The sequence below is a fragment of the Sapajus apella genome, unplaced genomic scaffold, assembly GCF_009761245.1.
Source record: "Sapajus apella isolate SASKATOON/1434 unplaced genomic scaffold, GSC_monkey_1.0 scaffold37, whole genome shotgun sequence".
Classification (NCBI taxonomy): Eukaryota; Metazoa; Chordata; class Mammalia; order Primates; family Cebidae; genus Sapajus; species Sapajus apella.
In genome coordinates this window covers 19,235,621-19,246,726 of record NW_022436977.1, presented here as the reverse complement: position 1 = coordinate 19,246,726, position 11,106 = coordinate 19,235,621, and positions in this window count along the sequence as shown.

The following is an 11,106-nucleotide window of genomic DNA, read 5'->3' as shown; positions in this document are numbered from 1 at the left end:
CATGTTTTCTTCTTGGAACAATGAAACTAAGTGTTCACCAGCATCAGACATTAACAGCAGAGGTGACTTTGGAAAGTGAGGTACCCGTATAACTTTGCACAGGTCTTTCCAGCCAAATAATAGCAGTGACTTATAATGACAGAATTTTGAAAGATTACTATGTGCCAGTAAACATTTTGCAATATCACTTGGAAGCAGGTCTTTTTATTAACCTACCTGAGATACAGAGAAGTAGAGAGACTTGCTCATAGCTTGATCAGATCTGGCAAGTGGAAAAGAAGTGAGTCCAACTCCCAAATCAGCATTTGGCCAATATATTATATTTTCTCTGCAGAGATTTTCAGAAGTGTGGATGACCCTGCGGAGATCAGACGATGATAAGTACCAGGGGAAGCTGTTTTACTAGTTCAAGTGATCTCAGTTCTTTTTTTTTTTTTTTTTTTTTTTTTTGAGTTGTAGTTCCTGTCACCCAGGCTGGAGGGCAGTGGCTTGTTCTCAGCTCACTGCAACGTCTGCCTCCTGGGTTAAGTGATTCTCCTGTTCTTATGCCTCAGCCTCTTGAATAGCTGGGACTGCAGGCACCTGCCACCACACCTGGCTAATTTTTTTTCCCTTGTATTTTTAGTAGAGATGGGGCTTCACCATGTTGGCCCGGATGGTCTCGATCTCCTGACATCGTGATTCACCCACTTTGGCCTCCCAGAGTGTTGGGATTACAGGCGTGAGTCATTTCTTTTATTTTTTAATACACTAGGCTATCCTGTCCTTGGGAAATACTATTTATACTTGTTAGTGTTTTTGTCTTTTTTTTTAACTTTTATTTTTTCATCATGTGGAACACAGCATTTATTAGATAAACATTTCACACTTTTGTTCCAAATTGCTATACTTGTCATGAGTATTAAAAACCATATTTTCTTTAATCATACTTTTATAGTCCTTATTTAATATCAAAAGGAATTTGACAGAAAAATTGGGCAGTTTCTTTTGTTATGATTCCCATATACACCAAGAGAAAAACATTATTTCTACTATATATGTTTATGTTCTTCATAACTTTTCTGCTATTTTACTTACCCACCTTTGAAATGAAGCAATTAAATTAAATTTCCCTATGTTTTATTGTCAACAGATAATCTATAACCCACTCTATAGTGTTATAATGATGTTATTTGCCTTTTTTCTAAGCAAGGAGAGTTACCATAATTTACCATAGAGTAATCATATTTGGAGTTTTCAGAAAGATCTCTTTGTTCTGTACCATCTGCCCAAGTTACTTACTGACATGCTTTTAAACTGAGAACTCTCCAAATGTGTTGCCAGCTAATTTTTCTTCTTTGCACTAGATCTATGCATCAAATACCAACGACAAGCATATGATCATAACCCTGCCTGTGGCGGATGCTACCATGCATTGTCCCCATTCCTATTTTGGAATACAATACCCATGACTCCAGCTATTAGGGCAGTGACAGCTGTCAGCCCTCTTCAGGGATTGTCTTGGCTGAAGAGAGTTGTCTCACTCAATGTCATGTCCCTTTTTTGGGATAGCCGGTTTCCAATAAATGCTCAATATAGGGGTGTAAGTGCCCCACAAAAGTGGGTACAACTCTGAGGGTGATTCCATTTTTGGAACTTCTCATAGGGCTGGCTGAGTCTTCCATTGAGATTGCATCGATGCCCGCCTTCCTCTTTGCTCAGTTATGCCACTTTCTCTTTCTTTCACTGTGAGTTGATTCCGAGTGCACTCTCTAATAAGCCTTCCTTATGCTAATCTCCACCCCAGAATCAACTTCGTGGGGAACTCAACTTGCTGTACAGACAACTGTGTCAAATATGATTTGCCTATAACTTAACATAAACTCAGGGAAACAGGATGAGGGCTTCTACTCTATTTCCTAAACTAGATAATGACATCCAGTCTAACACTCAATTCAGAGACCTGGGAGTTCCTCTGGACTCTTTTCTTCATCACTATTATTGTTTTGGTTGCCAGTTCTGTTGCTTTTCTTAAATACATTTCCAAGTATTTTCTTTTCTCTCCGTCCCCACTGCAACTGTATGGCTCAAGTTCTCACTGTTTCTTACCTGACAAGAGCAGCGGACTTACAACCTACTTATAGATGTGTAGCAGATACTGTCCATGCCCTGCTATATACCCTTAACACTTTCTGTTTCCCTACTTGCCAAGGGCTTGTTATAGCAGGCACCTGAGACTCTCTCCCTGGAGCTTTATTCAGCCTCTGGAGACTGCTAGGTCTATGCCATGGGCAGACAGAAAATGCTTAGGGGTTGTGGTGGTGAGCACTCCCAGGAACAGCCTTCAACCATTGAAAAATAAGAGTTGTATTATGAACAGAACTTGGGTCCACTTGCCAAAAGCAGCAAAGCCAAACACTGATAATGGCATTTACAGTGAGAGAAATTGAGGCATTTATTGCCAAGGCATCAAGGAGAATTGGATAGTTAATGCTTAAGACTTGAACTCCTGATAGCTTATGTGTATGGGTTTTTTAAGGTGGGGAGACAGAGGTTACAGACAAAGTCACATTGGTTTGTCCCCAAAAGGCAGGATACTTTGAAGCACAGGGTCTTATGTGGATTGTAAGCAGATTCAGAGATTTTCAGATTTGCAATGGATTAAGAAAAAAAGGTTTTGTCTAAAATCTCAGGGTCAGCAGAAAGGAATGTCAAGGTTTTGTCCGTAAGCATGACTCTTTCTAAGCCACTTAGGAAGAAATTTAGAACTCAGAGTAGCAATCAGTGTTCAGTCCTCAGTTCCACATTATCTGAAGTCCATTCAGGTTTCTAAAAACAACTCCAGAACACATCTTTTAGTTTCTATGGAAATCCAAAACACCTTGTGTCTCTGACTTTTTTGGAAGGCTATTGTTTAAGTTATTTCTTGCTTATTAATTACTCATTTACATCTCAAGGCTAGCTAGGGGCCTGGAATTTCCCTTGAAGGCGTTCAAGATTTTTCCTTTATTTCCATGCATTGAAGGTGGGGTAGAGGTACTTGGCAAGCCTGGAAGGGGGTTACTGCTTTGTCTCAGCTGGTGAATAAATATTCTGATGGGTTTTCTACCTAATGTCTCAGAAGTCACCTGTGGATTTGAACTTCAGTTGCCTACAACTTTGTATTATTAACCTTCTCAATAATGTATCCTTTACTGACAAACCTTTCCAGTTTTACTTCTTAACTCCTCTATCAGTGCTTCCTGGTATCAATTCTAGGGACTTGATGTGAAAACAGTATTGCCTTAGGCAAGGTTGTTCCAGAAGCTGATCCTGAGAAAAGGAATTTCAGTGCAAAAAGAGTTATCTAAATAACAGATACATGAGATCATTTTATTGTCTTATTTCAAAATTTAGGCTGCTATAGGGTAAGGCCCAAAGTCTTCAGCATGACACCCAAGGCCCTTTATAACTTACGCTAGTATCTTTGCTGGTCCATTGCATTGGCAGATAAGGGCCATGGCCTTTTGAATAAACCACAGTCATCTCTCACTCAGATAGAAGATAAGGCCTTAAGCTGCCAAGACAAGCTGGTCCAGGCTAAATGTAGGACCAGAGCTCTGAGAATAGTTCAATCAATCCTTCATTCAGCCAATTAATAAAGAACCTTTATTCTATACATAAAAAAGTGAGCTTCTCAATAGCATTTCAATGAAAACATTCCCACTCTTAGCCTATTTTGATGAGAGTTGCATAAAAATCTCATTAATTTTTCACAGTTGAGAATTTCTTGTATAATGGTTGATGAAATTTCAGAGCTTACAGGAAAACTACAATGGAAAAACAGGCAGTTTTTTCTTGTTTGTGCTATGGCCTCTACATTCCAAATGGAAATGAAAACCAGAGCTAAAATTATTAGATTGGTAAGCCAAAGCTACATTTATTAGATTTGTAAATGAGTCAAGGTGGTTCTATTCGTTGAACATTTATGGAACACCTGTCATACAATGTAATAAGAGACACACAAGAAAGATATTAGGACCAGGTAAGATGAATTGAAATAGAAGAGAGACTATGAGTATGTGCAAAACAAACAATAATTATGAATCTCTACCCACCCCATGCTGAACCGTTATTTAATCCTGTGTATACTGAAAAGTTTTTCCAATTTACATGTAACAATTTTAAATAACATAGCCCACAGTCCCAAACTTAAATACCACTTCCCAAGGATGACTCTTTTTTATTTTTAATTGATGCATAATATTTATACATATTTATGGGGTATGTGTGATACCTTGTTACCTGAACAGAATGTGCAATGATCAAGTCTGGGTATTTGGGGTATCTATCACCTCAAGTATTTATCATTTCTGTCTGGCGGGAACATTTTAAGTCCTGTCTCCTATCTGTTTTGAAATCTGCAATACTTTGTTGTTAACTACGGTCACCTTACTCTCTTACCAAACATTAGCACTTATTCCTTCTATCTAACTGTGTGATTGTACTCATTAACCCACCTCTCTTTATCCCCCATCCCTCTCCACATGCAAACTTTCCAGACTCTGATAGCTATCATTCTACTCTCCATCTCCATGAGATCAACTTTTTAGGCTCTCACATGTGAGCAAGAACATAAGATATTTGTCTTTCTGTGCCTATTTCATTTAACATAATGATGTCCAGTTCCATCCATGCTGCTGCAAATGACATAATTTTATGCTTTTTTATGGCCAAATAATGGTTCATTGTATATATATATGCCTTCTTTTTTTGATCCCTTCATCCATTGATGGACACTTCGGTTGATTCCACATCTTGGTTATTGTGAATAGTGCTGTAATAAACATGGAAGTGTAGGTATTCGTTTGGTATTCTATTTTTCTTTTCCTTTGGATAAATACCCAGTAGTGGGATTGCTGGATCAAATGGTAATTCTACTTTTACTTTTGAAAATTTTCCATACTGTTTTCCATAGTGCCTTTGATAATTTACATTCTCATCAACAGTGTATAAGAGTTCCCTTTCTCTGCATCCTTGACAGCATGTTTTTAAAAAAAATATTATTAGCCATTCTGACTAGACAAAGATGATATGTCATTGTGGTTTTAATTTGTATTTTCCTTAACAGTGCTGGTGAGCATTTTTTATACACCTGTTGGCCATTTCCATGTCGTCTTTTGAGAAATGTCTGTTCATTTCCTTTGCCTACTTTTCATTTTAAAATTTTTATTATTATTTTTTACTTTAAGTTCTGGGATACAAGTGCAGAATGTGTAGGTTTGTTACATAGTTGTATGTGTGCCATGGTGGTTTGCTGCATCTGTCAGCCTATCATCTAGGTTTTAAGCTCTGCATGCGTTAGTTATTTGACCTAATGCTCTCCCTCCCTTTGTCCCCCAGTCTGCTGACTGGTCCCTGGCTCTGGTGTTCCCCTTCCTGTGTCCAGGTGTTCTCATTGTTCAACTCTCACTTATGACTGAGAACATGCAGTGTTTGGTTTTCTGTTCCTGTGTTTGTTTGCTGACGATGATGGCTTCCAGCTTCATTCATGTCCCTGTGAAAAACATGATCTTATTCCTTTTTATGGCTACATAGTATTCCATGGTGTATATGTACCACATTTTCTTTATTCAGTCTATCATTGATGAGAATTGGAGTTGATTTCATGTCTTTGCTATTGTAGATGGTGCTGTGATAAACATACATGTGCATATGTCATTATAGTAGAATGATTTATATTCCTTTGGGTATACACAGTAATGGCATTGCTGAGTCAAATGGTATTTCTGGTTCTAGATCCTTGAGGAATTACTACACTGTCATCCATAATAGTTGAACTAATTTACATGACCACCCACAGTGTAAAAGTGTTTCTGTTTCTCCACAGCCTCCCCAGCATCGAGTGTTTCTTGACTTTTTAATAACAGCCATTCTGTTTTTACCCATTTTTTAACGAGATTGTTTTTTACTATTGAGTTTCTTGTATACTCTGAATATTAGTCCCATGTCAGATAAATAGTTTATAAATATTTTCTTTCACTAGGTAGGTAATCTCTTCACTCTGTTGATTTCTTTGCTGTGCAGAAGATTTTTAGTTTTATGTAGTCTAATTCATCTATTTTTGATTTCGTTGCCAGTGTTTTTGAGGTGTTCTCCATGAACTATTTTTCGAGACCAATGTCCTAGAGTGTTTCCCCTATGCTATCTTTTGGGAGTCTTACAGTTTTGTGTCTTACATTTAAGTCTTTAATCCATTCTGAGTTAATGTTTGTATATGATGAGATATAGGAGTCTCGTTTTATTTTGTGCAAATGAATGTCCAGTTTTTCCAGCACCATTTATTAAAAAGGGTATCCTTTCTGTAATGTATGCTCTTGGCCCCTTTGCTGAAAATTTGTTGGCTATAAAATATGTGGATTGGGTACTCTATTCTGTTCCATCTGTTTGTATACCAACCACAGTATTTTGGTTACTATAGCCTTGTAATATATTTTGAAGTCAGGTAATATAATATGTCCAGCTCAGTTATTTTTGTTCAGAATTGCTTTGGCTAGTTGAGCTTCTTTTTGGTTCCATGTGAATTTTAGGATTGTTTTTTATATATCTATGAAAAATGACATTGGTATTTTGATAAAGATTCCATTGAATCTGTAGATCACTTTGAGCAGTATGACCATTTGGACAATATTACTTTTTTTGTTCGATGAGCATGGCATGTCTTGCCATTTGTTGTGTCCTTTTCCATTTCCTTCATCATTGTAGTTTTTCTTGTAGAAGTTTTTGATCCTCTTGGTTAGATATTTCATTTATTTTATAGTTATTATAAATGGAATTGTTTCCTTAATTTCTTTACCAGGCAGTTTATTTTTGGCATATATAAAACTACTGTTATTTGTTGATTTTTATATTCAGTAAAGTTACACTTTACTAAAAGTACTGTAAAGTTAAACTTTATGGAAGCATTTTTCAAATTTAACAGTTTTTTGGGTGTAGTCTTCAGGTTTGTCTGGATATAATATTATGTCTGCAAGAGGAACACTTTGACTTTTTTTTTCCAGTTTGAATGTCTTTTAGATTTTTCTATGACCCAATTGCTCTGACTAGGACTTTCAGTACCGTGGGTAGTAAAAGTGGACATCCTTGTCTTGATTCAGTTTGTAGAGGAAAGGCTTTCAGCTTTTCTCCATCCAGTGTGATGTTAGCTGTGAGTTTGTCTCATATGATTTTTATTATGTTGAGGTATGTTCCTTCTATTCGTAGTCTGCTGAGAGCTTTTATCATGAAAGAATGTTAAATTTCATCAAATGCTTTTTCTGCTTCTATTGACATAATGATACGATTTTTGTCCTTTATTCTGTTGTGATGTGTCATGTTTATTTGCATCTCTTGAACCATCCTTGCATCCCTGGGATGAATCTCACTTGCTTATGGTATATTACCTTTTTGATGTGCTGTTTGACTTGGTTTGACAGTATTTTGTTGAGGATTTTTGTATCTATGTTCATAAGGGATATTGGCCTGTAGTTTTCTTTTTTGTTACATTATTGTCTGGTTTTGGAATCGGAATAATGCTGGCCTTGTAGAATGAGTCAAAGAGAATTCCCTTTTCTGATTTTTTTTTTTTTTGAAAATAATTTGAGAAGAGTTGATGTTAGTTCTTCTTTGTGAGTTTGGCAGAGAAGCTATGTCTGGACTTTTCTTTGTTCAGAAATTTTATTACTGATTCAATCTTATTACTCCATATTGGACCATTTTGTTTTTCTAGTTTTTCATGATTCAGACTTGAGGAATATATCCATCTCCTCTAGTTTTCCAGCTTATTAGTGTATAGTTGTTCAGAATAGTATCTGATAATCTTTCCTTAGGCATAACTTTCTAACCCCATAATTTTTTTTCCAGTATATTCTGGAGTTTTTCTTCATAAACATTAAAATAATTTTTAATTGTTCATTTCTTTTTTCCAATTTGGATGCCTTTTAGTCTTTTCTCTTGCCTGACTAGACTATAAGTTTCCTCACTGGACTGCAACTTCCAGGAGGATGTGGTCCATATCATTGTTGTTTACCACTGTATTTTTAGTATCAAGCAGCATGCCTGACACATGATCAGGGCTCTATACCTATGTATTAAATAAATGAATAGTTCAACATGGGAGAATAAGGAATTAATCTTAGGTCTGACTTCCTTTCTATCCTAATTTTCATTATAATATACTTACAGCAGATTAAGAAACAAAGACACTATAATGCATATTTATAAAATTGGTCCTTAATTATAAGTCTATTGGCAATATGTAATTGACAGTACACTGACAAAATCTATAGGCCTTTGTGTAGTTTTCTTTTTAAATGTTTCTTCATGCTTCATGGATTATGGAGGCAGAGAAGATTCTAAGCTCAGAATTCACTCTTGCAAAGATTTCAGGACATGGGATTTTCAATGATGAACTTCACACACAAAGTAAATGAAATCCGTGAACTACCTATCTAAAACCCTTCACCCAACTTTTCATTTATTGATCCCTGGCTTAGCTCATGAAAATATTTAATATTTTCTCATGATGATTGTTAGCATTGAGGCTTAATCTCTTTAAGGGTTAATTCTCACTTATGTCTCTAAGATGGCTTTAACAATTCCAGATAGTGCATGTAGACATTTGGTCAAATAAAAAAGCGTTTTCTTCCATGATAGATTCTTTAATTTTGAACTATGAAGGAAAACTTTCCCGAAAGCCTCCTGTAAATTCTCCTCCTCTGGGAAATCTGGAACAAAATGGATCCAAAAGCAACATGCCCATGCTTTTTCTTTTTTTCCCCTTGTTTCTGAGACTGAGTCACCCAGGCTGAAGTGCAGTGGCATGGATCTTGGCTCACTGCAACATCCACCTCCCAGGTTCAAGTGATTCTCCTGCCTCAGCTTCCTGAGTAGCTGGGACTACAGGCATGTGCCACCACCCCTCGCTAATGTTTTGTATTTTTAGTAGAGATGGGAGTTCACCATATTAGCCAGGATGGTCTTGATCTCCTGACCTCGTGATCTGCCTGCCTTGGCCTCCCAAAGTGCTGGGATAACAGGTATGAGCCACTGCACCCAGCCTACATGGCCACGTATTAGTGAACAGAGGAGTGAGAAAATGCATATCTTTTGACTTCATCACCCACATTCTTTTTTGTGGGTTTTGTCTTCTATTAAAGAATAGCCATAGCATAGACAGCCAAAGGTGTCTCCTATAGGAGTGTTTACTTGTTGGAATGGAAAAACTTTCATTAGAGGGTTTGATTTTACAGATGGTTTTCATAAGAGTTGAAGATATTTGAAATTTTAAATAATCTAATGTTAAAAACAAAGCAACAAACAAAACTTGTCCTTTATGTTTATCTCTCTAGTATATCCTAAAATTTTTCCTAATAATTAGTTGTATTAACTCAATTTCTCTAGGTGTTGTTTTTGGGAGGGCAGGGGTGGTAGTGAATAGAGATCCAAAACCTATCCTTTTCAGTGAAAGAAAAGGCTGGAGAAGAAAGTATGGGCTAAATTAAGGCCTTCCAGTAAAATAATATTCCCCCTCACATTCCCATATTCCACATACTTGCTGCTCCTGGAATTTTCTAAGTATATCACATAGTTCTTACCTTGTACCTTTGCTCCCCACAGTCTGATAAAATGCCAATTCTCACATGAGAAGAGGCATTAGGACTAGGTTTCGAAGTCTTCTTTGGTTCCCCCTTCTCTCAGTATCCTTCCCTCTTACCATGACCCGCATCATTATAGTTGCGTTCCTAATTTCCTTAAAATCTATGATTTCAAGGATGCTGCAGTATAGTGTCTTATTTATCTTGGTACTTTTAAGGAGCAAGTGTGAAGTCAGTGCTTGAAGTAGATTGTTCTTCCTTGTATCCAGACCCTTTGCAATATTACTTAATCTACTTATTGATGAGAGGGGCGGCAATTTTCCTACCCTTGAAACAGACTGACTTGTGGCTTGCCACATGCATTGGCCAAAACAAAAGTGACACAATGTTAATTCTGAATCTAGGCTTCAAGGGGCTTTGTATATTTCTGCTTTCATTTTCCATCAGATTAGCCTGGGCATGTTTTCACAGTATTGCTAGGAAGAGAGTCCACCGAGAGACCATGCAGACAGGAGTTGAGGCAATTCTGAATAAGCTGGCTGCCAATGGACCCCAACACCAGTGATAAGTTCAAGCCAGGATGAGCAGAACTGCCTACTACTTAAATCACAGCTGAATATGCACACATTAATGAATACACCAGAAACCAGAAAAAACCCGATTGCACCTATAAACATATGAGCAATATAAAATATACTTTTAACCTACATTTATGGATGGTTTGTTACACAGCAATACCTACTGATAACATGTTTAAAGTTTGTTATGTTGAAATCAACTTTTGTAATTGAAAAGTATTTTCATCCTTGGTAAATAAGAGTCTGCTTTTCCAAGGTGTGAAAAAAATAATAATAAAGGAGTCTGATGAGTACATGACCCAAATTCTTGATGGTAAAATTACCACTAATAGTGAACAGTCTAACTGCAAAAGGAGAAATAAGTCAGTAAGACATTAACCTTTTAAAAAGTAAGTGGAAATAATATCTTTAAAATAAGCTAGCCACGAAAACAAGACGAAATGTTACAAGTAAAAAATTATTTAATAATAATACTTTTTCTTCCTTTTATGGGGGAACCAATGTTTCCTTTTTTATAGCAAATGTTTCTTCCTTCCCCGGAAGCATTTATCTTTTGAGTTAGAAATATTCCAATGACACTCTTTAAGTTATTTAAAAATATACAGTTGGCCGGGCGCGGTGGCTCAAGCCTGTAATCCCAGCACTTTGGGAGGCCGAGGCGAGTGAATCACAAGGTCAAGAGATCGAGACCATCCTGGGCAACATGGTGAAACCCCGTCTCTACTAAAAATACAAAAAATTAGCTGGGCATGGTGATGCGTGCCTGTAATCCCAGCTACTCGGGAGGCTGAGGCAGGAGAATTGCCTGAACCCAGGAGGCGGAGGTTGCGGTGAGCCGAGGTCGCGCCATTGCACTCCAGCCTGGGTAACAAGAGCAAAACTCTGTCTCAAAAAAAAAAAAAATATACAGTTAAGTTATTATTGACTTTAATCAC